Source organism: Chiloscyllium punctatum, unplaced genomic scaffold (assembly GCF_047496795.1).
Source record: "Chiloscyllium punctatum isolate Juve2018m unplaced genomic scaffold, sChiPun1.3 scaffold_232, whole genome shotgun sequence".
Lineage (NCBI taxonomy): Eukaryota > Metazoa > Chordata > Chondrichthyes > Orectolobiformes > Hemiscylliidae > Chiloscyllium > Chiloscyllium punctatum.
The window spans coordinates 152,279-176,711 of record NW_027309966.1 but is presented as its reverse complement, the minus strand read 5'-3'; the positions used below and the strand labels follow the sequence as shown (position 1 = coordinate 176,711).

General features: G+C 44.4%; 1 non-coding gene across 1 annotated transcript; it reads right to left on the bottom strand.

Annotated features, from left to right (window-relative positions):
* Positions 1–9,904: 9,904 nt before the first annotated feature.
* Positions 9,905–9,986, bottom strand: trnas-uga (transfer RNA serine (anticodon UGA)). Its single transcript has one exon. It is a non-coding gene; the product is annotated as a tRNA-Ser (tRNA).
* Positions 9,987–24,433: the final 14,447 nt, after the last annotated feature.

The following is a 24,433-nucleotide window of genomic DNA, read 5'->3' as shown; positions in this document are numbered from 1 at the left end:
AGACAATCGCTGCTTTGAGCATTGACCAAATCAGCCGTGAACTCATTGAAAGCTGCCGCTGACTCGATTATTGAAATGCTTCCATCTCCTTTCATACCTTTGCTGTCATTTTTAAGGTGCGAGAAACCAATGTAAAACAAAAAAAACACAAAGTTAGGAAAAGATATTTACAGCCAAATTGAGTCAAAATTATTTATTGAAAGGAAAATCACACTTGGCAATTTGCTAGATCTCTTTGCAAACATGACCAGCAGAAGTAATCAAGGGAGCTATTCATCTGAGTATTCTTGGACATGAAACAAACAAAGGTTAATGACATATTCATTTTATGAATATGTTTAATGACTTATTCATTCAAATAAGTCCCATCTCACGCTGACACCATCGTGAGCGCTGGTATTTCACAATACCACAGAGTCAGGGTCAATTCCCGCCTCAAGCAACTGAATGTGTGCAGTTTGCACATTCTCCCCGTGGCTCGTGCGCTTGCTCTGGTTTTCTCCCACAGTCCAAAAATGTACCGGTTAATTGAAATGGCCATGCTAAATTGACGGGGTTAAAGGAGAGGATTGCATTTGGGCTCGGGCGGGTCGGTATGGAGTTGCTGGGCCGAAGTGCCTGTTTCCACATTGTAAGTATTCTAATGTACAGTAATCAATGACCAAGGTACAGCGCACGTTGTTCGATGGGGCATATATGACTTTTCGATTGTTTTTCTTCAAAGTTTCTTTACAATTCAAACGGGAGAGGAAGAAGGGAAATGAATGTCTCCCATAATTCTTGCCTTCTTTTATTATTCACAGGCGGTATTTTTTCCTGTACGTTTTTTTTTACATTATGGTTACTGTTAGTGTTCTTGTAAGCCACACCGGCTGGTTTCCTCTTTACTCAATGTTCCTCATCTCTACCCAAACACACTTTCAATCCTTATCTCCTGAATCAAAGTAATCTCTAACCATTGCATAATTGCCACGGAAACTGGGCTTTTCACACGCCTGTGTATGTCATTTCCCAATATTAATTGATCATTTACTGTGTTGCAGTTGCGCACGAGAAGAGGAAAACCAAATTTAGGCCGGTGGTCCTGGGTTTCAAACACACGTAATTGCAGCTAAAACGCAGATTACTGCACACAATGCGATCACGGAAGCATGCACCGAACCGTCAGGAAGCACACAATAAGTACAATGCTGGATGTCATGTCAGGAACAGGACCAGAAACACAACAGAAATACGTCTCTTGGGTACTATTTTGGACGTATGTCTCAATGAGCTATCGTGTTTTACATATGTTCCATCGGGAGTTACCTCACACAAGGAAGTAACCAGTGCTGCAGACGGTCATATAATCAGAGTCCCAAGTTCCGGAGTCAGAGAGACTCAGTGCCCTGTGTGTACCTACAAGGAATAGCTGTGCATGGGGTTTACAGGGTAACTGAACCGCTTGAATGCAGCTCGATGGTCGTCTGTCTGCTTCTCCTCTATAGTTTTCTGTGCAGTCCCTGCGTGCAATCTTGTCAACTACGTTTGTCCGACACAAGATGGGCATTGGTCACTTGTCTCTGAGAGAGGCTGTTGGTTTATGTGTTGTCATAATTCCGAGTGTAAGGAGGAATCTGGCTGTCAGTTCCCAGAAACTTACTTTAATAAACGGAAGCGTGCGTTTTAACTTGCCGCGTGGCATATACTCTTTGCAAAGTTCGTGCATTGCGAATCACGTTGCAGGACTATCCAATTTTGGCAAAGAATTTGTGTGGCAGTCACGAGTTGCCACGACCAGCTATCCCTAGTAGCAATACGGACAAATGGCAAGAACTACAAATTCGATTAGAGCAGCACAAGGTTAATGTAACAGGGCAAACAGAAGGCAGCCAGAAGATTTCTGGGTGTAGGGCAATCACCCAAGGTACATTTTCATATGAAAGTCTGTGCATCAGTAGAACCTGGGACCAAAGTAGTCTACGTTGGTTATTCATATTCCAGACAACTTGCGTTGTTCCCCGTTTACTCTGAAAGTGAATAGGCATAGTTATTTCACCGATATTTCGAAAGAAGATCCTGCATTGAATGTGTTCGCCGTGTTTTGATGCTGTGGCAAAAAGGTGGGCGATGTGAAACGTTGCTATACTTTCATTTTCTTCATTACTGTCCTGGTGAGGGAGAAAGGTGATTGGCTCTCTCGATCAGATGGGGGCACCGGCGCATTGATGATCTAATTTAATCACGGATATAATTGGAAATGTTCACTTTTAATGGTTCGTTGTTGTGTTTTGTTTTATGATACTTGAGCACTTTCTGGGAATTAGCAATACACTAAATCTCCAGTAGGTTTGGAATTGCCTCGCTGTTATTTGTGCGAGCAGTTCATGTCAGAGATGACTCACAGTGCCTCACAGAAAGCATTTAAGCTTCGGTGTGTCTGATCATGGTACTGCCTTTTCAGTTTTGATTCTGTTCCACGATAAGAGGTGTCAGTTTTTGGATTCGCAGGGGAGCAAAGTCGGTAATGCGATATGTGAGGTATTTTTCTTCGGCCAAAATCTTTGATGGCGAACTTGGGAAAGTGTCAAGAAGAATGGTCATTGGCAGCAAATATCCGGAAACCTTCATCTCTGGATCGGTTGGGCTCATCCACCCTCCAAACAAAATAGCCATACTCGCTGGCTGAGTAACAAACATCATGCGTTTTTTTGCAAATGGTGTATTCAAACCATTGCCGGTGGCTGGAGCATCTCAGACTTGTCGAGCATGGAAACAAATCCTGCGATCCAACTTGCCCTTGCTGAATAGATAACCGAAATTAATCCATACATTTCTGCCAATATTTGTGCCTTATCTCTCCGAGGTCTTCCTCTCTATACACCCATTCAGATGCCTTTGAAATGTTGTGAGTGCACCAGACTCTGCCACTAAATGTGGCAATTGATTCCACACACACAAAAGTTCTGTGTGAAAAACATGTGTCCGTCACATCCCTTTTACAATTTTCCTCTCTCACATTAAACATTTTCTTTGTAGATTTGAACTTGCATGTCTTGTGAAGAAGTGCTCCCTGACCATTTACTCTGTCTGTCTTCCTCATGATTTTATAAACTTCTGTGAGGCCATATCTAAGCACTGAAGCTCCTGGGAATCTGACGAAGCCCATTCAGTTTTGTTCTCATGTCCAAGCAGTGCAAACCTTGCAAATTATTGTAAAGGTTTTCTAAACTTACACTTGCAAGAAGTGTGTCCAGCTGCAGCACCTGTTTGACCACGTGGCCACTCTGGAGCTGCGGGTGGACTCACTGTGGAGTATCAACAATTCTGGAGAGTTATGTTGCCTCCCAGGTGGTCAGGCCAGGGATGTCGCCCATCGGCTGAAGAGCATTCGAAAAGGGGATCGTGAACAGCCAGTTGTCTTGGTGCATATAGGCACCAACGAAAAAAAAAACGAGATGAGGACCTGCAGGGAGAATTCAGGGATCTAGGAGAGAAATTAAAGAGGAGGACCTCAAAGGTAGTAATCTCGGGATTACTGCTGGTGCCATGTGACTGCCAGCGTAGAAATCAATTTAAAAAACGGCACGGTGAACACGTGAGTTGAGGAATGGTGTTGCAGGGTGGGATTCAGATTTGTTGGATTTTGTGACCAGTTCTGGGGAATGTGGGACTATAAGAAAATTGACGATCTACATCTGAACCAGACGGAAACGTATGTTCTTTCGGGAGTTTTTGCTACTTCTGTTGGGGAGGTTTTATACTAATGTGGCATGGGACTGGGAACCACAAAAGTAAACAAGTCGGCAGTGAGGTGGAAACTGGAAACGCTAAGAATCTGGAAGATAGCATTAATAATGGGAAAAGTAGGCAGAGAGCAGATGAATGCAAAAGAACTGGTGGCCTGAAATGCATCGACTTTAATGCATGGAATATAGACAGATGAATTTAGGGCTTAGGTGGTGCCTGGAATATGACGTTATTGCGATTCTCGGGGAATGTGTATGTGTGTCTCTTTCTGTGGGAGACACGACGTGGGTAATAACACAGTGTGACTATGTCAAACTTCAATCCCATTGTTGTGTCATCTAAGATCAAAGCGAGAACCTCACTGCCATTATACTGGAAACATCAGAACACATAAGGTTATGGACCAAGGCTGGAAACTGGGAATAGAATAGATGAATGTCTTTAAACCAGACTGCACCATGGGCCAAATGGGATTCTCCATTCTGCAAAACTTGAAGACGAGTAGAAACCAATCTGCAGTGGAACTGATCAGAAATTAAATGGAAAATCCATTTCATCGAGAATAAGTGCAAGAGCGTCTGTCTTCAATCCGTGTAATCTCGTAGTTAGGATTTGGAACTCTAACTGCAATATTGTTGGTTCTATTCTCGGACAGGGAATGCATGTTTTATTGTGCAAATATATCGTGGTATCAGTATTTCCTACCACTGGTCCGAACGTGGTAATGCTTGGTTTTGTGCCAGGTTATCAAAAATCAAAACATTGAATTTACTATCTTAAAAGGACTTAATCAGCTGTCATGCTACTTTCATTTTCCTGAGCGGGTGGAAGGCTATGTTTTAATGACTACATTTCCTTTTAGTTTCCATTATTTAGCAGTCACGCCGAATGGAGAATTGTTTCTTTCAGTGTCTGCCTCAATATGTGTCTTTGTTTGTTTTATATTTGTCTCTGTATCCTCCTGGGCCTTTTTCACATTCTCCGACTCTCTGTCTGACCATATCCCTCATTTCCCATTTCTGCTCTTGAAAAGCCTGACATTCAGAGACAGTTTGAGATTCGAACTGCTGAGAGGCTTTCTGACGCCTGGCTGGAGTCGGTCGAAGTAGTCTCACATTCTCTGGATAATGCGTCTGTCACTTCGACCTGAGGCAAGGAGACATTTCTTCCTCAAAATCTAAAGACCCTTTCGAAGTTAAAGTTGAATTCCTTATCCAACAGAAAAAGAAAGTAATTACATGATCGCTGAAGGAGAACAACGATGCATTTACTGTTGGTGTACAACGAATGAATGGTGACAGCAGAGAATGAGGGTGATCATGTCGTGGTGTCAGTGCCATTACCACAACATTTCCTGGGAATGCTGCAGTGTCTCCTGCCTCACCACTTAATTTCGACAAAACTGGGAATGAAGGAATGAGAATAAGAGGATGAGAAGCAGAAGTGCTTGTGGAACTGCCGGAAGAATCTCCAGGTTAAAATAGTAGTTAAAAAGAGCAACCTACAGTACTGGATTTAAACCAGGAAAATGAAGCCGGAACGCGAAATCAGAATGTACAGCAATTCAAACAGGGCACTGAGTTTCTCGATCAGCAACACACTACTTGTGAGAAATAACGAGCTTTCATTACAATGAGCAGGCACCAGTGTGATGGGAGCTGCTTTCACCAGCTAAGCCATGGCGCCACGTTAAGAGCCAGATTTCTCATCCATATGTGCAATGCCTGAACCACTTGATCACAGGAATTCGAAAACGCGTTTTCTGTATTAATGTTGCTCAGTATGAATGGCAATCAAACTCTGCTTGTGCAAAAACAGACGTTTGAATGCTGAGCATGCCCCACTAAAAAGGCACAGAAAAAGAGAGTATCCTCTTGCATTGGCATCCAACAGATATTTTCGTCGTTTAAACTGACAGAATAAAGAGGATGTGCTCATCTCCTCTCGCGTCCCATTAATCACGTTAATACACACGCAGGGATTTTCAAACCAAGATGAACAGGCTCATTGTTGTGAATTGACAGCAGTGGTGTGTGTCATTGCGAACAGTGAGCAATAAATGCTGAACCAATAGCACTGACACTAAGCCTTACACCATCAGCTCCACACTCACATCTTGTGTCATGTCTCGTATCCATCAGTGCATTTGACATTAATTATTCTACCCTGCCCCTCTCCTCAAGTTATTCCCGACCGCTTGCAGTGTCGAATTTGAACATGCAATTATTAGAAATGCATTTCTGGGACACAGTTGTCTTTCAATGAGATAAGATTCACTGCACATCCCTAATTATTCCAAAGATGTAGGGGACGAGTTACTTTTGTTAACTCCTCAAATCCTTAGTATGGAGGTACTGACAAGAAACCGCTAGAGATGGAGTTCCTGGATTGCAGAGACCAGACCGACCCCAAACTGCAAACGTAACTCACCCAGGGAAGAGCAGATGGACCCCACTCTGTCAATGTAACTCAACCAGGGAACAGAAGTCTGATATCACACGATCATTGTATCTCAAAGAGGAAATTATGGCCTGACCGCACTCTGTTAATGTAACTCACCCAGGGAAGAGTAGACTGACGCCACTCTGTCAATGTTAGTCATCCAGGGAAGAGCAGACTGACCCAACACTTTATATGCCAGTAAATGGCAGACTGACACCACTCAAAGAAGAGCAGGCTGTACCCATTCTGTCTCTGTCACTCATCCAGGGAAGAGCAGACTGATCCAACACTTTATATGTAACTCACCCAGCAAATGGCAGACTGACACCACTCAAAGAAGAGCAGGCTGTACCCATTATGTCTCCGTCACTCATCAGGGAAAGAGCAGGCTGATCTGCTTCTGTCAATAAAACACAAGCAGGGAGACGAGCCTGACCCCACTCTGTCAAAGTGACTCTCTCAGAGAAGAGAAGACTTATTCCTTTCTGTCTATGTGAATCATCCAGCGAAGACAGTAATGAAACCATATTTCCTGTTAAACTCAGACAGGGAAGAGCAGACTCTCACGATTCTGAGAAAGTAAAACGTCCGTGGAGGAGCAGACTGACACCACTCTCTCAACATAGATCACCCAGGGAAGAACTGACTGAGTGCACTCTGTGATATTACTCACTCAGAAAGGAGCAGACTGATCCCATTCTGTTAATATGACTCTCCCAGGGAAGAGCAGATGAAGCCTAATCTGTCAATGTGACTCAACCAGGGAAGAGCACTCTGACCTCACGTGATCACTTTAACACAACTAGGAAATTGCAGACTGACCGCATTCTGTCAATGCAACTCACCAAGGAAGAGCTGATTTATCCCACACTGTCCAAATAACTCACTCCGTGAAAAGCAGACTGACGCCACTCTGTCAATGTAACTCGCACAGGAAAGAATAGACTGATGCCACTCTGTCAATGTAACTCACTGAGGGAAGAGCAAACTGACGCCACTCAGTCAGTGTTACTCATTGAAGGATGGGCAGACTGACCCCATACTCTCAGTGTAACTCAGCAGACTGATCCCACACGGTCAATATAAGTCATTCACTGAAGCGCAGTCTGACCCCACTCTATAAATGTAATTCATTCAGGGAAGAGCAGACTGATCCCATTCTGTCTATGGCACTCACCCAATGAATGAACACGGACACCACTCTACCAATGTAACTCGCCAGAGAAGAGCAGACGGAAGCCAGACTGTCAACATAAATTATCGGGGGAAGAGAATACTGACTCCGCTCTTTCTGTTTCACTCAGGCAGGGAAGAGCAGACTGTCACCACTCTGTGAAAGAAATTCGCCCAGGGAAGGGCAGACTGACCCTACTGTATCTGCGTGACTGACACAGGTAAGAGCAACTAATCCAACCCTGTCAATGTCTCTCCCTCAGGGAAGAATACCCTGACCCCTCTCTGTCCATGTAGCTTACCCAGGAAACAGCAGACTAACCCCACTCTGTCTTTTTAAGTTCACAAAAATCCTCTGAAGTACGTCCTATCCAGAAACTCTCCACATCCCTGTCTCTGTAACCATGTGCGTTCAATGGCGAATCAAAATAACCTGCAACTGTTTAGAATGTGGCAGCAAACCAGAGCTACCACACAGAAATTGGGCGAATGTGCAAACTTCCATCAGGCAGTCACCTCAGCCTGGAATGGAAACCAAACCCGACAGCAGTCGTGATTATAAAATGGCAGAACAGAAACCCAGCAAAAAGAATTGTGTCCCTGTGTGTTGTAACGATTCTGAGGATTAATGAAGCCCCCCCTCACTGGAGTTAATTTCCATTTTCATCACTGCCAACCTTCTTCAAAGCAAAGCACGCACTGGCTTTTTTCAGACTTCTGATATCCCGCTTTCATCCCGCTTTTTACCTGATCATATTTCTGACTTTACAAACTACGTCATAACAGGTTGACAACTGCAGCATGAGCTTTATTCCGTTCTCCACTGATGTTGATAATAGTAATACAACATATTCGAGTAGGACTTGATGCGTTTGCGGGTGGTGTATTCGCGGCATTATGGCTTCTTTTTTTTGATTTTCGGTCTACTATTTCGAGTTCATTGCGCTGACTTCTGAAGAAGACTTCTTGGAGTCGAAATGGTAACTGTGTTTTCTCTCGAAAGACAGACGTAGCTTTATTTATGTTCTCTTATAAATTGATCTTCTTCTGATCTTTGCAAGTGAAATAGGGTGCATTACTATTGCCCGGTTTTTAGTTTCAATATCAATAGAAACATGAAGGAGACAATATCAAAGAACACAAAGTTCTGAGTTGTTAAGATAATTTTTGCAGCAATGGTGGACATGAAGGTCAAATTAAGATAACGGTTCAAGAAAATTTAGTCTGAAAGTGGTATGTGACTTTAGTTCCAAATATATGTTTCCGTTCTTGCAGTACATCTTTTTGACTCCCAGAAAACATTGATTGTTTTCTGTATTCACTTTGTTTCGCGATATCTGTCTTCTGGTCGACCAGGGACAACTTGAATTTGCGTCTGCATTGAATAAGATTTCGCTCTTTCTTTCGAGAAGCAAACATATGCATTATGTAACATTTTTCATGCTGATGGCTAAGAAGTTCAAAATGAATTACGGTTTATGGATCGTGAGCAAGAATGAAGTGATCCACTTGCGAACAGATGTCACAAAGCCCTATTCCTACATCGGGCCTGAACGGTCCATTGGCAGAGTCTGCAGACAGGAAATGTCTAAGTGAACTAGTTCTTTGTTCAGTTTGATTTGATACCAATGGTAGTGCTGTTTTGGGGCAGAAATGTGTCAACATCTCTGACATTAGAGTCAAAATTTAAGTCACATCTACTCCATGGAGTATCTTCTCAGATCGGAACATGCTGACATGAAAACATCTAGCTCTGAGAGCAAAGGTTTTTACATTAAACTGGGAGTATGTTTAACTAAGCAATTCAGATAGCCAAGATGAATAATTGGTATTTGGTTGTTCATGTTGAGCTCTCCACACCAACTGCTCCAACGAAGGTCGTGGATAAGATCCCCATCGATTATTTTCGTCAATTGTAGCCTCAACAACAACCTATTGTTCTGAACAATGCTAATCCACAAGCAGAGGGCTAAGTCTGATTTTCATCGCTAATTTTCAAATTCAGTTCTTAATGTACAGTTTCTTACGAATGTGGTCAGCAGAAGACCGTTAACATTCCATTTCTAATATTTCCAGAAAATTCTACTCCGCTGATATCGCCTTGCCTTATCACACCTCAAGCCAGGAACCTGGATCAGTCGAGTTCCTTTCCACACATGGAGTTGCTTTTTCCAATTCATTGACTGCTGATATAATAGATTATTGGGCTTGAGAGTCAGTTGTAAATTAGGTTGAACTTTCTCAGCTTGACTTTCAACTGATCCCAAAAAAAAACTCATCACCTGCAGGTAAATGTATTGCATTGCTTCTTGTTTTGCTTAAATACACCCCCCCACCCCCGAACATCCAAATTTCACGATAGTTCGACAAATGTTTTGAAACTGATTCGTGTTGGAGGTTGGTTACTTTTTGTGTCTCGACATATAATTTATTCAATTAGACGTCTTGAAATTACTTCGGATTCTTCACAGTTAAAAAAATTACTTTCGATTGAATGCAAAGCTCAAGCTCCACGAAATCCAAATTCTGCAAAGGAATTAATGACTTTTAAACGATTCAACGCTGTGAGCGGGATTTGAACCTACGCAGGGAAACCCCATTGGATTTCAAATCCAACGCCTTAACCTCTCGGCCATCACAGCTGCATAATAATGGCCAATTTTCATAGTAAAAGAACTTAATTCATGAAATATGTACTTTGTTTGAGGAACAAATTGTCAAGACCCAAAGATTTCGCCAAATCCTTTGCAGAGACCCAGACGAACGTTACCTTAGCAGATTGACAGGCTTTCACCGCAAACTAGATCCTGACACAGCTGAAGTTGTGGGAATGATTCTTCGTTGACTTATAGAGTCACGGATGTACACCACACGAAGAAAGGATCATTGTCTCACTGTCCGATCGATTTTGACTCAATTGCTCATCATCTGGTGCTAAAGTTGTGTTTTAATATTCATCGAAATATGGTATTAGAAATGTTGATGCTAAGTCCATAAACACTAGCTACATTCATAAAAAAAAACGGAATTAGAAAGAATGCAGAACCAATTTACAGGAATGGATCCAGCAACTAATCCGTAAGTTCTGACTTCAGGTAATGAACATGTGAGCACAAGAGAGGACGATTGACCGAAGATTCGGAACTTGAAATCGTCTTGACAGAATTATTTGCAAAGTTTTTGCGGTTGTTCTAGAGTCATCAAGTCCTTGAACAATACAACACGGAAAGTGGCCCTTCTTTCCAACTTGACCATTGAGGACAGTTATCCTAAATTAGTAGGTCCCATTTGCCAACTTTTGGCCTACATCCCTCTGAACCTTGTTACTCATATCCATCCAGATGCCATTAAATGTTACAGTTGTACCAGTCTCCAACAATTTCTCTGTCAGGTCATTCTGAACATGACTGAAAATGTTGCCCCTGACGTCCCTTTTAAATCCTTACCCACTAATTTTAAACCGATGTTTTCTAAGTTTTGACTTCCTCACCAGCAGAAAAACACGAGTCAACCTATCCATGTCCCTCATGATTTGATAAATAGCAACGATTTGACTTTATCATACTTGTCAGGAGGGAAATGTGTGGAGATTATTTGTCGAAGATTTGAAGAAGAAAGTCTGATGTACTGATTTTTAGAATTCCATCTTGGAGAAGTTTTTAATAAGTCATTGAAATCCAGTAGCAGTTGTAGAAGTCTGTTGTGAAAGCTGCAGAAGGATTTCAGGGCACGAGAACGAAGCATTATTTCCAATGTATTGTGGCTCAGTTCGACCGCACTTGGACTACAGTATGAGGAATTACAATCCTTAATTTAGGAAAGATACTAATGCCATATGAGGAATACCACGAATGGTGATTAGCCTTGATATCATGGATGAACATTAGTCCTGTGAATTGAAATTGGGCAAATCCGGTCTTTTTTAACAGTTTCAACACAAGAGAGGTAATCTCATTGAGAGTTGCAAAATATTTGAAGAGATAAACAGGGTGGTGCAATTAAATTTTGTTCCCTCATTGGTGAATCTCAAAGCAGGAGAGGACAATTTTAAAATGAAGCATTGTGATTTATGACCAGGATGAGAACTATTGATTTTTATCTTAGCCTTGAGATGTCTCGCTATTCACCACTACAGTGAGCCTTGGATATTTGGTCTTTGAATGCATCACTATCAGCCTGACCCGCCGACAATAACTGCATCACTATGGACCTGACCCCTCACACTTACCGCCTTAATTTCAGCGTGAACCCCTCAAACTTACTGCATCACTATCCATCTGGTGCCCTCACATTTACTGCGCCACTTTCACTTCGAGACCCTCATTTTGACTGTGTCACTGTCAGCCTGACTGCCAAACACTTACTTTGTCACGATCAGTCACGTCCTTACACTTCCTATGTTACTATTATCCTGACTCCTTACACTTAGTGTGTCACTATCATCCTGAGCGGCTCACACTTACTGCATCATTAGCACACCAACACTCTCACCTTTACTGCGTCACTATCAGCCTGACACCTCACACGTACTGCATCACTATTAGCCTGACCCGTTCACACGTTTTGCGTCACTACTACCCTGACCACCTCACAATTGCTGTGTCGCTATTAGCCTGAGCCCCTCACTATCACGCTGATCAAGCTCACAATTACAGCATCACTATCAACCTGACCCCCTCACACTTTCTCTGTCATTATCACCCTGGCCCTCACACACGTAATGCATGACTGTCACACTGAGACACTCACATTTTCTGCGTCATTATCAGCCGGACCCTCCAGCACACAGCGTCACTATCAACCTGGCCCCTCACACTTGCATGCCTCAATATCAGCGTGAACCCCTCACACGTACTGCATCACTGTCCATCTGCCATCCTCACACTTACTGCACCAGTTTCACCTTGACATCCTCATTTTTACTGCGTGACTATCAGCCTGACAACCACACACATGTTGCGTCACTATCAGTGACGCCCTCGCACTTCCTATGTTAATGTCACCCTCATTCCTAAAACCTACTGCGTCACTATCAGCCTGATTCCATCACACTTTTTGTGTCAGCATCAGACTGACGCCTAACGCTTACCCTGTTACTAAAACTCTGCCCCATCACACTGATTCCGTCACTATCAGCCTGACCCCTCAGACGTACTGCGTCAATATCACCCTGACCCACTCACACTTTTTGTATCAGTTTCAGACTGATGCCTCGCACTTACTATATGACTAAAACTCTCCCCCTCACACTGACTGTGTCACTCTCAGCCTGACCCCTTCATACTTACTGCGCCAATATCAGTCAGACCCCTCAGACTTACTGCATCACACTCACTCTGATCCTCTCTCATTTACTGCGTCACTCTCACCCTGACCTCCTCACATTTACTGCGTCACTATCACCCTGACCCACTCACACAGTCTTTGCCATTTTCACCTTGCCGGCCTTATTTTTATTGCGTCCCCATCAGCCTAACCGCCACACACTTATTGCGTCACTTTCAGTCACGCCCTCACACTTCCCATGTTACTATCACCCTGAATCCTTACACTTATTGTATCACTATCAGGCTGACCCCTCACACTTACTGTGTCACTATCCGCCTGACTCCATCACATTTATTGTGTCAGTATCAGACTGACGCCTCACACTTATCTTGTCACTAAAACACTGCCCCATCACATTGACTGTGTCACTATCAGCCTGACTCCCTCACACTTACTACTTCACAATCGCAAGGCCCCTCTCTCACTTACGACGTCATTTACACCCTAACACCCCACACTTGCTGTGGCACTATCACACTGAGGGCCGTACACTTAGTGTCACTGTCATCCTGACCCCTTACACTTACTGCGTCACTATCACTCTGGTATCTCACATCCACTGCGTCACTATCATCCTGAGCCGCTTACACCTATTGTGTCACTATCACTTTGACCCCAACACACTAACTGCATCAATATCAGCCTGACCATTTCACACCTACTGCGCCACCACAAGGCTGACTCCCTCGCATATACTGCATCACGATCAGGCTTACCCACTCATGCTTACTGCGTCACTATCACCCTGACTCCCCACTCTTACTGCGTCAAGATCATTGTGCCGCCATACACTTACAGCGTAACTATCATCCTGACAACGTCACATTTACTGCGTCAAGATCAGCCTGATCCCTCAAACTTAATGCATCACTATCAGCTTCAACACTCTCATTTACTGCGTCACTTCTAGCACTACCCCTGTACACTTACTACATCCCTAACCGCCTTACCCCCTCGCATTTACTTCGTCACTATCAGCCTGAGACACTCACACATACAGCTTTATTACAACCTGGACCTGTGAGTGCATCTTCATCAATGTCACCCTGACCCCTTGCCTATACTGCGTCACTATAAGCCTAGCCCCTCAAATGTTCTGCGTCACTATCACACTGACATCTCACACTCACTGCATCACTATCACCCTGACCTCTCACAATTACTGCATTACTACAACGTGACCCCCTGAAAGCATCTGCGTCACTGTCACCCTGACCCCATCACACTTGCCATGTCACTATCACAATGACACATTCACACAGTCTGCTTCACTGTCACCCTGACACCTCACACTCACTGGATAACTACCATCCTCCCCCTCATACTGACCTGTCACTATCATCCAAAGCCGCTCACCCTTATTGCGTTCCTATCACTCTGCTCCCAACACACTTTCCGCATCACTATCAGCCTGACCCCTCACAATTTCACCGTGTCTATCAGTATGACTCCTCACATTTCCTGCATCACTATCACCCTGTCAGTTAACACTTACTGGCCAGTTTTAGCCTGACGCCCTGAACATACTGCATCAATATCAGCCTGAACACTCACATTTACTCTGTCACCATCACGCTGACCCCCTCACACTCATTGCGTCACTATCACCTTGTCTCCTCTCACTTCCTGCATTAGGATCACTCTGACTCACCGACACTTACTTCATCAGTATCAGCCTGACCCCTCACACATACTGTGACATTATCAGCCTGACCCCACCACACTTGCTGCGTCTCTATCAGCCTGACCCGGTCAAACTTAATGCTTCACTATCAGACTGACCCCTCACACTTACCGCATCACTAACAGCCTGACACCTCACACTTACTGCGTCACTATTCCCCTAACACCTCACTTTTATTGGCCACTATCAGCCTGACACCCTCAACTTACTGTGTCACTACCAGCCTGAACGCACACACTTCCTCCCTCACTATCACCCTGACTGTCTCACACTCACTGCGTCAGTCTCTGCCCGACCCCATCACACTTACTACGTCACTATCACCCTGTCCCCTACCACTTTATGCGTCAGGATGAGCCTGACACAGTAACACTTAGTACATCACTATCAGCCTGATGTCCTTCCAATTACTGCGTCACTATCAGCCTGACCACTCACTCTTACTGCGTCACTGTCACAGTGACCCCTCACATGAAGTGCTTCACTATCACCCTGACCACCTCACACTTACTGCGTCACTATTGATCTGATCCCTCAGACTTACTGCAGCACTATCACTCTGACCCCCTGCGCTGCGTTACTATCGGCCTGATCCACTCACACAGTCTGCATCACTACCACGCTGACACCTCACCCTCATTGTGTCACTATCATCCTCACTCCATCACACTTATTGAGTCACTGTCAGCCTGATCCCCTGTAATGGAAAATTATCATTTTTGGTGAAATCTGTGAAAGCATGGTTGAAACAAAGAAGTATGGACCTAACTTCGCAAAAAGACAGAAAAAATGTAAAGTTCAACATAATTTTCAGCTGATTCTCAAGGCCAATAATCTATTATATCAGCAGTCAATGAATTAGAAAAAGCAACTCCATGTGTGGAAAGGAACTCGACTGATCCAGGTTCCTGGCTTGAGGTGTGATGAGGCAAGATGATATATAGTATAAAGGGAATATGTGAAAACCGTCAGGCGTCCATTTTATGAGGCGTCTTGCAAATGTGTCGGGTCCATTCTGCAAATTTCAAAAATAAACTTTTTCTTTCCTCTTGGTAGCATTTGCGTCGTGTCGATTGAAATTCCACGTCAGTGAACTCGGGAGCTCGCCTGGGACCCTGCAACTGGGTAAGATTTTGAAGATTCCCAGGAGGTGTATGCGCCACTGCCTTGAAGGTCTTTCACTTTGTTTCGAGCGCTGAATTGGCCCCTTTGAGTGAGAGGACTGGGAATAAGTGGATCGCCCCAGAGTCGCGTTCCGAATCGAATAGGGTCAGGGTAAGAGTTGTGGCTAAATCCGACATAGAGACTCGTTGGAAGAGAATAGACGAACCAGGAAGAGGGACCAGTGAACTCACGTGCGGTATTCGAGTAAAACTCAACTCTAGAGAGTTTAAGAGACAGCAAGATTGACGGTGGTTTGAGACTTGGAGCCACCATGGGCAGCGTTGGAGTCACCAAAGCTGTACCGGTTACGTGGGTTCTTGGTTTATGAAAACCAAGGCAATGAGGCGGTCACGCCCAATGAGAGGGGACCTCCGGAGTTAAAAGCAAGTTATATTGGCAAAGAGAAGATTATGGTATCGTGTGAGAGAGAGAGCGAGAGAGAGAGATAGACAGATAGACAGACGGAGAGACAGACAGAGAGAGGTGAACACTTTTCCAATATCCATGAAAATCGGCTCCAGCAAGCGCAAACAAAAAGAGGGTCGACAGACAACTCGGAATGGTCAAGAAAAAATAGAATGTATGCTGAATAATTATGGCCCAGTTTCTGAAAAACAGTTAAAAATGCAAATCAAGGAATGTGTTTTTCTGGAGGAAGGAAGTTTTAGTAATATTCAGTTGCAAATGCTGAGGTCACTGTTGGAGGAGAGAGAGAAGGATAAATGGAAGGGTAAAATCGAACCCGGGAATTGGAGTGCTTATCACATGTTGAAAGCTTAGCCTGATTTCAGGGAAAGAAAATCTCGAAATAAAGATAGATCAAGTGCACGTACAAACACCAGTGCACATGCACAGACACACGGAAAACAACCTAATGAAGCTGGACAGTGTCTTAAGACTGGATCAGATCCTGACCTTAATGGGTGCCCTCGAAGAGCTACAGCACCCCTACGAGATCCACTTCACGAAGATTCCAAGTCAACGGTCGCTGCCTCAGGGTCTGCTGAATCACCAATAGCGTATCGTACCCACAATCAATTAAAGCAAGAATCCCTAAAGAAGTCGAGACAATGTCCCAGTACCTTTAGCGCCTCACGAAAGTCTATAACGTCTATTGTGGACTGATACCACCCAAGGACATAACGACGGCAGAGATCACATCGTATGAGACACACCTGAGGAGCAGCTTCATCAATGGAATGAAGTACAAAACAACAAAATAGGTAATAATATACGTGTATTACCTGGGACACGGGAAAGTTGAATTTGATAGAACAATACGTGATACATGCTGAAAAACTACTGGCTCAAGAGAACCATAACCGGGAATTAAAGATAGAACAGCAATCACATGAACCTCAGCTTATTATGATGCAAATGGTCGTTCAGCCATTGGAAGGAGGAACTGCGGGAAAAGAGAGAGGCACATGTGGAGTTCGCAAAAGAGGAAGGGATCGTGGAAGTGCGTTTGCAGAGATAGATCTGGCTGGTGCTTTGTTTGCGGAGCAATGGACCACTGGTCAAGACAGTGCCCGCACAGACAGCCTCAATCGCTCCTGGAGGCTGGACAGCATGATGACTGACAGGGGACGACTGAGGTTGTGGTGGGCAGGCCACAAGGTACAGGTTAACCTCTTTCCTTTATACTTGGCAACGAAGAATCCCTAATGCTATCACTTCTACTAAAATAACGGGCACTGAGATGTATCCCAACTCTATATTGAACATTGAGATTGTGAAGTGTGGACAATATGTTCAATATAACAATGATGCGTATATGTCGATGCCTACCTCTATGTTATATGTGGAAGGGACACCAGTTACCTTTTTGGTAGATACATGGCCAGCATATTGACTCCTCAAATCAAGACAGTTCAGAGAGTTGACACCAATAAAGATGAGTAGAATGTTCCTGAACTCAACGGAGGCATCAGGCGTCGTGATATGAGAGAGTTTTACCGCACCCATATTGTATGAAATAAGAAATGTGTATCCATTCTAATTCTCAATTTTGTTAGCGGAATTCTGTCCTTTACATTTGATGGCTCGGGATCTCATAGTGAGACTGGGGTTGTATTTGCTCAGTACTCCGACGGGCTTGCAGGTAATTCAAAGGGAGAATTCACAAGTGTAAACTGTAAAATACAACCCACCACCCCTGGTGTATGTCTATGTGCGGCGAGTAAGCCAGAGAGCAATGAGTTCAGTGAGCAATTCACTCGGCCTGGAAGCAAGAAACCATGTTAACCCTATTAACACCGATTTGTTTTTGGGGGAATATGCTGCACTGCACAGCACACATACACTACGATAGCCCTGAGGGAACATTAAAGAAGTATTGGTTCAGGAGATTGGTTAAACCAGGTCAGTTGTTATTTTGCAAATTTTATTGAAGAGATGACAGATATGCAGTCAGTGTGAACTTATGTAAAGTACCTGCGACGGCAAGTTACCTCTATATTTTTGATGTGGAAGGCTATGCTCCTCGCGCGTCACTAGCGAAGGTGTCCAGTGACTGGTGGCAAATTTGGGGCCATGGGTACTAAAGGCATAAAAAACGAAATTTTGGGTGTTCTGCGACGATGTGGTTATGTGGTTCAATGCAGATGTGCGGACATATAGGAAGAAATTAATTTGTCTAACTCAGGCAATAGAACAGTCGAGGTTACCCCCTCTAGCCCTGAAGAGCCTAGAAGGCTGGCCTGGCGTTTCCCTAAGATAAACTTCTCAGCCCCAAGATTAATAACGGTCCCTACTGAATTATGGGTAAAAGGCAAACATGATGTGGGTCATATACGAGGTTGTGAACCAATACGAGTGACCACGAAGTCGGAGTGTCGTCTTTGCAGAGCACAATACCCGTTAAAACCAGAGGCCATGGATGTAGTTACTCCAGTCTTTCAATCCTTCCCAAAGGCTAGAGAGATAATCCCCTCTGCAAACTCACCGGTGAGAAATCCCATTTTTCTGATCAAAAAGGCAAAAATTCCAAGTGAGCCGGAGGAATGGAGGTTTGTTCAAGACCTGCAGGCAGTCAATAACAGTGTTGTCCCGCGCACATCAAATATTCCCAAACCCTATACTGTATTAGCTCAATTTCCACCGGACAGTAAATGGTTCTCTGCTGTGGATTAAGCAAATACATTCTTTAGTGTAATGGTGCATCCAGATCGTCAATTCTGGTTCGCTTTTTCATTCAAAGGGAAATCTTACGAGTTCACACGACTTTGTCAATGTTACAGTGAGTCACCCACCATATATAATGAGGCTCTATGCAGGAGTCTGGAGACTCTTGTTTTCACCCCTGGGTCTGCGCTTCAGCAATCTGTAGACGATTGCTTAATAGTAGCACTGACAGAGGAACAATGTGAGAAGGATTCCCTTGCATTGCACGAGGGAAGGGCACAAAGCCAGTCTCGCAAAGCTTCGATTTATGCAAACAACAGGTGAAGTTCTTCGGTCACTTAATATCTGAACAAGGGAAGACCAAAGGAAGGTCAAGACAGAGTGCAAGTAATTCAGCAAATTCCAAGGACTTACATGAGGAAACAATTGTTATCCTTTTTGGGCATACGCTCGTACTAAAGAACGTTTATCCCACATTACACAAATCTTGAGGCGCCCTGAAGTGACATGGCCCATGGAAAAGGGTAGCAGAACCAAGGTCCGTTGCAATGGATCCCAGCGGCCGAGTTGAATTGAAAAAGACGTTTCAAAGTACACCTACACTGGGGATTCCGAATCCAAACAAGCCTTCTGTCAAATGGTAGATGAAAAACATGGCTGCACGACATCTGCAGGATAATGGGGGAAAATTCCGGCTGGCAGCTTATCTTTCGGCTAAGCTTGACCTCGTAGCGGCAGGATTGCGTAAATGCCTGTGAGCTGTGGTTGCGATATAATCGGCTATGGCGACTTAACCAAACTGATCGCACATGCAGTATCATTACTGCTTTCCAAGCAAAAGACAGCACATACGTCGGCAGCACGTTGACTCAGATACAATACTGTGTTCTTGGAGAAACCTAACATTGCAGTAAAACGATGTAACATCCTTAATACTGCTAGTCCTCTCACTCGAGAAGGAGACGGAGACCCACATGATTGTATCCCTGTAATTAATGAAATGTGCTGCCTAGACAAAACTTGCAGAATTCACCACTTCAGAATCCAAATATGGCGGTTTTTTTTTGTGGATGGGTCAGCATTGAGGAGCAAGGAGATAGGCCAGAATTGTATTGGGGATGCTGTAGTAACTACCCATGAGGTATTCAAAGCGGGATCACTCCCTTCTCAACTGTCAGCGCAAGCAGCGGAGCTGGTTGTATTGACTGAGGCATGTAAATTGGCCAAGGGAAAGACAGCGAATATTTAATCGATAGCAGATACACATTCGGAGTTGCAGATGATGTTGGAACCCTGTGGAAATACAGGGACTTCTTGACCTTCACCCGAAAGCCCATCACACACCGTGATCAGATTTATGACATTTTGGAAGCGGTCCTATTGCCTAAATCAATCGCTGTGTTTACGTATGATGCCCACACGAAAAATAACGATTCTGTTTCTCAAGGAAATGCAAGGGCAGACTCAGCGGCAAGGACGGCAGCCCAGCAGCTGGTAAATGATCAGTTTGAATTGGGAATGACAAAAATCCTTACCACAACAGCAGACGGACGGGAGTCAGAGTCGAAGTCCAGGCTTGAATTAGATTAGATTACTTACAGTGTGGAAACAGGCCCTTCGGCCCAACAAGTCCATACTGCCCCGCCGAAGCACAACCCACCCATACCCCTACATCTACCCCTTACCTAACACTACGGGCAATTTAGCATGGCCAATTCGCCTGACCGGCACATCTTTGGACTGTGGGAGGAAACCAGAGCACCCGGAGGAAACCTAGGCAGACACGGGGAGAATGTGCAAACTCCACACGGAGAGTCGCCCGGGAATTGAACCCGGGTCTGGCACTGTGAGGCAGCAGTGCTAACCACTGTGCCCCCGTGCCGCCCACAAAGAAACGTTTGAGTGGGAAAAAAGCAGAGTGCAGTTTGAGGTAAGAGGTATGGTGTGGCCCCAGTGTTAAACCTTTTCTATCACGATCATTATTTCCATTCTATGCCAAACTGACACACGGTAAGGAACATGTGTCAAAAGAGGGGAGATGTGACAGCATTTCAGCACAGTGGTACACTGAGGGATTTAATCATTACTTCCAGAAATATTGTGAACGATGTGTTATCTGTGCCACAATAATGTGGGGAAGGGAATACAGATGTGTCATGTAGCACTTCCGAAACCCCAAAAACAATTTGAACATTTACAACTGGATTTTATCGAACTAACACCCTGCGAAGGAAAAAGGTATTGTCTGGTAATAGGTGATACGTTTTCCAAATGGGTGCAAGCGTTCCCCACGGCAAAACAGAATGTCAGTGCCATAACCAAAGCTTTCCTAACTGAAATAATTCCGAGATGAAGCATCCCTGAGAGGCTTAGTAGTCCCAAGGATTGTGTAGGTTTGTAGCTCAGGTTGAGGTTTAGGGTGTAGGTTTGCTCGCTGAGCTGTAGGTTTGATATCCAGACATTTCATTAACTGGCTAGGTAACATCATCAGTGGCGACCTCCAAGTGAAGTGAAGTGAAGATGTTGTCTCCTGCTTTCTATTAATATGTTTGTTATGGATGGGGTTCCTGGGGTTTGGTGTGATATCATTTCCTATTCATTTTCTGAGGGGTTGACAGATGGTAAATCGATCTATGTGTTTGTTTATGGCGTTGTGATTGGAGTGCGAGGCCTCTCGGAATTCTCTGGTGTGTCCGCATATACAGCAAACCGACAAACACTGACCAAATACTTAACTATACCAGCAACCATCCCGACACGCAAAAAGGAAGCTGTATCAGGACACTATTCCAACGAACCACCACACATTTCAGCACAGACGAACTTCGGAAAACAGAGGAGAACCACCTAAAAAACATATTCAAGAAGAACGGATACTTAAAAAATACAGTCCACAGATTCCTCAGGAACAAACCACGACAAGTAGACCTAACACAGCCAGAAACCCTATCTACCTTTTCATGCATCAATGAAGTCTCAGAAGTGGAAGCCAGACTATTAAGACCCCTCGGAATCCCACCAACAGTCTAAACAAAACTAACAAGTTTAAAAGACCCAGTACAACCCATGGACAAAACCAACGTCGTCTACAAAATTCCATGCAAGGACTGCCACAAATAATACGTAGGACAAACAGGAAGAAAGTTAGCCACAAGGATACAGAACACCAGCTAGCCACAAAAAGACACGACCCTCTCTCCCTCGTAGCCCTTCACACGGATGAAATTTAAACACCATTTCGACTGGGACAACACATCTATCCTGGGACAGGCTAAGCAAAGACATGCCAGAGAATTGCTTGAGGCCTAGCACTCCAACCACACCGCCATAAAAAAAGACATATATCGAGATAGCATCTATCAACCCCTCAGAAAACGAACAGGAAATGGCATCACCACAAACCTCAGGAACCCCATCCTGGACAAACATATAACTAGAAAGCAGGAGACAACAGCTTTCTTCACTTGGCGTTCGTCACTGATGATGTTACCGAGAACATAGAACATAGAAAAATACAGCGCAGTACAGGCCTTTGGCCCTCGATGTTGCGCCGATCCAAGCCCACTTACCCTACACGAGCCCACTAACCTCCATGTGCCAGGTAATGAAACGTCTAGATATCAAACCTACAGCTCAGCGAGCAAACCTACACTCTAGGCTTAGTAGTGACAGTGGGACATCATTTGTCCATAATGCCCTACAGCAGATTAGTGAGTATTTGGGAATAAACATGGGATACCACTGTGCCTACCACCAAACGAGCGGTAGGGCATCGGAAAGAGAAAATTCTACCTTAAAAAATATATTGAGAAAATGCTGTGAGGAACTAGGGATGACATGGACAAAGGCACTTCCAATTGTACTAATGTGTATGAGATCTAGGAGGAGAGGGAGAGCTAGGAGGAGAGGAGAGGGAGAGGGAGAGGGAGAGCCCGTTTGAAATTTTGTTTGGTAGGCAGCCAAACACAGGAATTGTCCCGAGACGTAAGGGAAGCCAGATAACAGGCCACTGTGAGGATGAGATGTTGCGTTACTGCATGAAACTCTCTACACTTCTGTCCCAAATACAGAATCAAGTGAAGACAGCACTACCCCAATCAGCAGAAGGGAAGACGTACGATCTATAACCTGGAGCCTGAATGGTGGCGAAAGACTTCAGGAGGGAAAACAGGAAGGCGATGAGGTGGCTGGGAATAAGTATAGGGGTATGAGTAACTGGAGCTGCAACAAGATCTCACGGCTCTTAAACTCAATCCCCCTGTTAATGAAAGCCAATAACACCATAGGCTTTCTTAACAACCCTGTCCACCTGGGTGGAAATTTTAAGGGATCTATGTACCTGCACACCAAGATCCCGCTGTTCCTCCACATGGCCAAGAATGCTGCCTTTAGTCCTGTACTCAACTTTCAAGTTCGATCTTCCAAAATGCATCACCTCGCATTTATCCAGTTTGAATTCCATCTACCACCTCTCAGCCCATCTCTGCATCCTGGCAATGTCGTGCTGCAGCCTGCAACAGTCCTGTATACTGTCAATGATACCTCCAACCTTTGTGTCCTCTGCAAACTTGCTAACCCATCCTTCAATCTCCTCATCCAAGTCATGAATAAAAATTACAACGAGTAGAGGCCCAAGAACAGAGCCCGTGGAACACCATTCACCACTGATTTCCAGGCCGAATATTTTCGTTCCACAACCACTCGCTGTCTTCTGTCGAGCAGCCAATTCTGTATCCAGACAGCTAAATTTCCCTGTATCCCATTCCTCCTGACATTCTGAACGAGCCTACCATGGGGAATCTTATCAAATGCCTTGCTGAAGTCCAGATACACAACATCCACCGCTCGACCCTCATTAACGTTTCTAGTAACATCCTCAAAGAACTCAATAAGATTTGTGAGGCATGACCTGCCCCTCACAAAGCCGTGCTGACTGCATTTATTCAAGCCACGCTCTTCCAGATGGTCAGAAATCCTATCCCGCAGAATCCTTTCTAACACCTTGCAGATGACAGACGTGAGACTGACTGGTCTGTAATTTCCGGGGATTTCCCTATTTCCTTTCTTGAAGAGAGGAATTACTTTTGCCTCCCTCCAGTCCTCAGGTACGAATCCGGTGGAGAGCGAGGATGCAAAGAGCTTCACAAGCGGCGAAGCAATCACATTTCTCCCTTCCCATAGCAGCCGAGGTCAAATCTGGTCTGGCCCTGGCGATTTGTTCATATTAATGTTTGTCAAAATATTCAGCACATCACCTTCCTCAATCTATCTGTTGCAGCAGGATTACCTGCTCCTCAATGGTTTCATTCACGACAAAGTCCTTTTCTTTCGTAAAGACAGAAGCAAAAAACTCATTTAGGGCTTTCGCTACCTCCTCAGACTCTATCCATAAGTTCCCTAAGCTATCGCTAATCGGCCATACTCTTTCTTTGATCATTCTCTTATTCCTCACATCTGTGCAAATGTTTTTAGATTCACCCTAATCCTTCCTGCCAAGCCTTTTACCTGCCCCCTCCTGGCTCTCCTCAGGCCATTTTTGAGCTCCTTCCTCGCCTGCCTGTAATCCTCTAGAGCTGAGCAAGACCCTTGCTTCCTCCACCTTACGTAAGTTGCCTTCTTTCTTTTGATGAGAAGCTCCTCCGCTCTTGTATTCCAAGGTTCCTTTATCTTACTCCTTCTGCCTGACTCAAAGGAACACATTTGTGCATCACTCGCAATAACTGTTCCTTAAACAGTCTCCACATGTCTATAGTAGCCTTTCCATGGAACAATTGCTCCCAGTCCATG